Source organism: Aotus nancymaae, unplaced genomic scaffold (assembly GCF_030222135.1).
Source record: "Aotus nancymaae isolate 86718 unplaced genomic scaffold, 86718_ANA_hifiasm-v0.15.2.pri h1tg000062l, whole genome shotgun sequence".
In the NCBI taxonomy this organism is placed as follows: Eukaryota; Metazoa; Chordata; class Mammalia; order Primates; family Aotidae; genus Aotus; species Aotus nancymaae.
This window is the reverse complement of record NW_026988476.1, coordinates 14,153,080-14,159,079: the sequence shown is the minus strand read 5'-3', so window position 1 is coordinate 14,159,079 and position 6,000 is coordinate 14,153,080.

Here is a 6,000-nt window from a genome sequence, read left to right as displayed (position 1 = left end):
AACACTGTTTAAATTTATCTACATATTTAAGAAATGGCTGGTTTAATTGACTTTCTAGATTCTGAAAATATAGCTGTGAACAAGCTACCCTCAGATAACTTACATTACAGTGGAAGGAAACAAGTGATAAATACATAGCAAAAAGAGTATATGATATAATGAAACATGTTGACAAATGTTATGAAAAAAAGCATAACTGTATTGCTCCAATTTTGATATATTACTAAAAAAAGTGGTTAGTGATGACAAAGCATAGTCATTGTACAAGCTACTACGAAGTAAAGTAACTGTAGAATTCTTTCTGCAAAGTGGTTATCTTCACACTGGAGTAAGAACGCTCTGGGAAAAGCACAAGAAGTTTTTACATTAGAGAGTAATATAGAAACTTCAGATGTGGATCTCTTAAAAATAATCTGTTTTTAGAACTTCAGTTGCTGTAAGTAGCTTTCTTGCCTGCATATGCTTCCTTACTTTCTTCTCTCCCTTACTTCCATCTCTCTTAGAATTCAGAAATGAGAAGGGACATGTCTTGGAAGGAGAAAAAGATGAAGTTATACCTTTTCAGCAGATCTAATTCAGTTGATAATTTTGTCATTGAGGACCAGCTTTACCACTTTGGCTATATAGTATATATTTTTCATAAACTGAATGATCTAATCTATATCTCCAAGGCTTTGATAAATGTATATTTAGAGCATATATATAATATAAAGTATGCCAGAAAACTTGTCCATTGAAAATATTTACTATTTTAGATAGCAACTTCTAATTGTAGAGGGAGACAAACATGATTCTAATAAAGATATACTAGCAAAAATATTCAAAGAACATTGTTATTGAGTATAGTAATATTAAGAGTAGCAATGTTAGACATAAACTTAAGAAGGGATGTTTGCTTAAGTATGAATTTGGTCCCATCTCCTTTTGGATAAAGATGATATGAGTGTTTTAGTATTAGAATTTGAAATGCTTTGTTTAAATGCTTAAGTAAACTTTGTTAGAGAAATGAAATAGCCAAATCAACAAAGTTGATTTTTTTTGTTTTTCTGAGGTTGGCTGTTTGCAGTTACTCAAATGAGGATACACTTGCAGCTTTTTTAAGAACAATAACCAGAGGTGGTTTGTTGCTGTTGGTTTTTCTCAAAAAGATGTGAATAGTATATTCACATATTTCAGTGTCATTTACAGCCTTGTTGATTTCTTCCCTTCAGTGGAGGTAGTTGTGCATTACTCAAATTCCCCACTGCCTCTGAGGACTGAAACACTTATTCCCCAGGGGCTAACAAATTACAGCTGAGACCCACAGCCCCATTGTCCTGAGCTAAAGAGAGCTATCTAACCCAAGGCGATTTCCCAAGGTCCAGTTCAATAACCAGTCCATACTCAATTGTGAACAATTCTGAAGTGTCATCTCAGATCTGGAGTTTCCTGTGGTGTTGCCTAAGGCCTTAGTGGAGACTACATCTATGACTCTTCTGATGAATTCTTCTTCTGTTTCTTTTAGTCTTGCATGGAATTGATCTCTAGAGCACTCCCAAATGAACATCCTACACAGCTCTACTGTGGAGTCTGCTTCAAGGAAGCCTTACCCCTAAGATTTGCCTTATTTATATCCAGTTAATTATAAAAACCTGTTATCTATATTGCTCTTAAATTTGCTTCATCTTTTCCATCTTCAGTGCTACAAAGTTACAGGGATCATTATGTTTCCTTCTTTTTTCTTCTTTCTTCCTTTCTTTCTTTTTTTTTTTTCTTTGAGATAGAGTCTCACTGTGACACCCAGGCTGGAGTGCAATGGCATGATCTTGGCTCACTCTGACCTCCACCTCCTGGGTTCAAGCAATTCTTCTGCCCCAACCTCCTGAGTAGCTGGGACTACAGGTCTGTGCCACCATGCCCAGATATGTTTTAATTTTTAGTAGAAAAGGGAGTTTCACCATATTGGCCAGGCTGATCTCGAACTCCTGACCTCAAGTGATCTGCCCACCTCGGTCTCCCAAAGTGCTGGGATTACAGGTGTGAGTTGCTGCAGCCCATTATATTTCTTTACTTATGATGTCACTTATGGCCTTCTTTTTTTCTTCTTTTTACCTACCCCTTAAACTACCATAAAATGACGGTTTAATGTTTACAGTCTAACCAAGTCCTTACCTTTCTTAAAATCTGTCAGCAGCATCTAATGTCTAGAAAAATCTAAACTCCAGTGCTGTTGAGGATGTGGAGAAAGGAGAACTCTTATACACTGTTGGTTGGAATGTATAATTAGTTCAGTCACTATGGAAAACAATATGGAGGGTCCTTAAAAAACGGAAAATAAAACTATCATATGATCCAGCAATAGCACTGTTGGGTATGCTTCCAAAAGAAAGGAAATCAGTATAACGAAGAGACAGCTGTGATCTCATGTTTATTGCAGGACTATTTACAATAGCCAAGATATGGAATCAACCTCAGTGTCCATCAACAGATGAAGGAATTTTAAAAAATGTAGTATATAGACACGATCGAATATTATTCAGGAGTAAAAAAGTGAAATCCTATCATCTGCAGCAACATGAATGGAAATGGAGGACACTATGTTAAGTGAAATAAGACAGGCACAAATAAACAAATATTTCACGGTCTCTGTCATGTTTAGGAACTAAAAAATATTGCTCTCATGGATGTAGTGAATGGAATAATAGTTACCAGGAAGGCTGGGAAAAGTAGTGGGAGGGGTAGGTGAAGAGGAGTTACTTAATGGATAAAAAATACCATTAGATAGAAGGAATAAGTTCTAGTGTTCAGTAGCACAATAGGATGTACTGTAGTTAACAATTTATTATATTTCAAAATAGCTAGTAGAGAAGATTTGTGTTGGAAAATTTCCAACCCAAATGGAAAATGCTTGACATGATGGCTATCCCAGTTACCCAGTTTTAATTATTACATGTTATATACTTGCATAAAAATATTACATGTATCCATAAATATGCATAACTATTATGTATCCATAAACATTAATAATAAAATAATTTAAAATTAAGACATACTAGGCTTTATAGTATCTAAACTTTCAAGATATTCTTCTCACTGTATACTTGAGCAATCCTATAAAATTGGCAATTTTCTGTGTTTCTGATGTTTTTTCACCCCTTCATTGCTTCATGCATGCTTTTATAATATGTGTTCAAATTATTTAATATATTTAGCACCTTATATTCAGGAGCTAAGATTGCACATAATATATTGTTTTATTAAACTTTTTTCCATGGCATCTGATTTGATAAATAATTGAAAGAAATTCTATTAATTAGATCAATTTTGCTGATGGAGAAAAACTATTATTCCACTTTTGTTTGTTGACTCTGTAGGATTATCTGGAGGACATTGCAAAGAATCTCTACCAGAGGAAATGTTCTTCCCTCCAGACTTCAAACAATTAAGAGCTAATGCTTAATTACTAGTGTGTACTCATTAGAAGAGACTATAGGATGTAATCAAGAAATACAAGGCATTGTTTTTGCCCTCAGGGAGTCTGTAATTTGAAGAATAAAACAAACATTAAATGATTACAAAATATCATTTATTCTAAAATATGTAAAACATATTATTAAAGAACATTTGCTAGAGTAGATGTCTTTGAAATATGAAAAAAGGAAATAACTACAAGTATTAATCAACTAAGATTTACTAATTAGATCACACAACATCTCTTTGAGTTAACTAATGTTTTCTCTAAGGTACGCTCTAGGGAGGTGTGCCCACTTACACTGGCATTATGTGACTTTAAGTACTTGAACCCAGGGCTTTATGACTTCTTAGAATCTTTCTCCCAATCATGATCTAGCTAACTTTTCTGAAATTCACTTAACTTCAAGTAGTGCCAGTTTTCTCAATGATATCTCTATTAAAATTTAAATTACTTCATCTTCTCTTCTAGAAAAATATCTTTTTTAATGGGTTTCTTGTCTTTAATTGGCTAGATTTTCTCATGCTTTTTGTCCTGAAATACCCATTGACTTAGCAGTTCTCTTAGGTGTTTTGATGATTAAAGAACACATCAATGTAGTAAAAACAGATCTGATGACTGAAGGATTATCCATTTGACCAAAAATCTATCACTCTGAAAAATTACTGGAGTTCTCTAAAATATAAATTATATAATTTTGTAAGAAAATATAGACTATTACTTGTTGCCAGCAGCATTAGGGTTGATGGCATTCTCTACAGTAGACCCCTTGACAACAGCAAACAGCCATGAGGTTTATGTTTAACATAAAAGAAAACAAAATAAAGCAGATAATCACATTTTTGACCTATTGGAGTGAGCTAGTGATAGGCTATTATGTGGTTCGTTTCTGGAGAAACATAACTATACAGATACTATACTGAAGAGACTGTCACTTAATATCACAAACAGTAATAATGTGAAGGCCAAGACTTATGGATGAAAAACAGAATTGTGAATAGGAAAAAACTTCCTTAAGGAAGTTAAAATATATTTTATAAATACTTAATATGTCAACTTAACTTGCTTAGTTCTGTGTTACAACATCTTAAATAAAATTTGTATTTATGTAGACATTACCTTGAAAGACATATTTAATTAATATAATAATTGAACAATGCCATTGGTGCAAAACAAAAGGAGAATTATTAAACCATTTTTGAAACACTGAAATTTAAGATGTCCCTTGATATTTTAAAAAAATAGATTCAGAGGTAAGAAGTGAAGTTATCTAGATACATTGCATAGTGATGAAGTCTGAATTTTTAGTGTATCCATCACTAGAATAGTAACCATTGTACCCAATAGGTAATTTTTAAACCCTCTTCTCTTTTATACCCTCCCCCATTTTGGAGTCCATTATTTTTTATGGCAGTATAGTATTCTATTGTGTGTGTGTGTGTGTGTGTGTGTGTGTGTGTATCACATTTTCTTTGTCCAGTCATCCATAGATGGAAACAAGTTGACTCCTTCACATAACTGTTGTGAATAGTACTGTGAAAAACGTATGAATATAAGTGTCTTTTTGATATAAGAATTTCTTTTCCTTTGGGTATATATTTAGTAATGAGATTGCTAGATTATATGGTAGTTCTATTTTTAGTTGTTTGAAAAATTTCCATTCTGTTTTCCATAAGGGTTATACTAACTGACATTTCCACCAGAAGTCTATAAGCATTCCCTTTTTTCTGAATCCTCACCAAGATCAGTTTTTTGATTTTTTAATGATGCTATCCTGCTCACAGCTGAATTCTACCAAATGTATGAAGAAGAGCTGGTACCCTTTCTGATGAAACTTGTCAAAAAAATTGAGAAGGTAGACTTCTCCCTAATGCATTCTAGGAGGCCAGCATCGCCCTGATAACAAAAACTGGCAGAGCTGCAACAAGAAAACAAAACTTCAGGCCAAAATCCTTAATGAACATCAATGTAAAAATCCTCATCAAAATACTGGTAAACCAAATTCAGCAGCACGTTAAAAAGCTTGTCCTCTACAATGAAGTAGGCTTTATCTCTGGGCTACAAGGTTGAACCTAAACAGAACTAAAGACAAAAATGACATGATTCTCTCAATAGATGCAGAAAAGGCTTTCAATAAAGTTCAATACTTCTTCATGTCAAAAACTTTCCATAAACTAGGTGTTGAAGAAATATACCTCAAAATAATAAGATTCATCTATGAGAAACCCACAGTTAACATTCCTTTTGAAACATGGCACAAAACAAGGATACCCTTTTTCGCCATTCCTATTCAACATAGTATTGGAAGTTTTGGCCAGGGGATTCAGGCAAGAGAAAGAAATAAAGAGCATTCAAATAGAAAGAGAGGAGGTCAAACTGTTCCTGTTTGCAGAAAACATGCTCCTATATCTAGAAAACCTCATAGGGTCAGCCCAAAAGCTCCTTAAGCCAATAAACAACTTCAGCAAAATATCAGGATACAAAATCAATGTGCAAAAGTCACTGGCATTCTATATACTAACAATAGTCAAGCCAAAGGCCAAATCAGG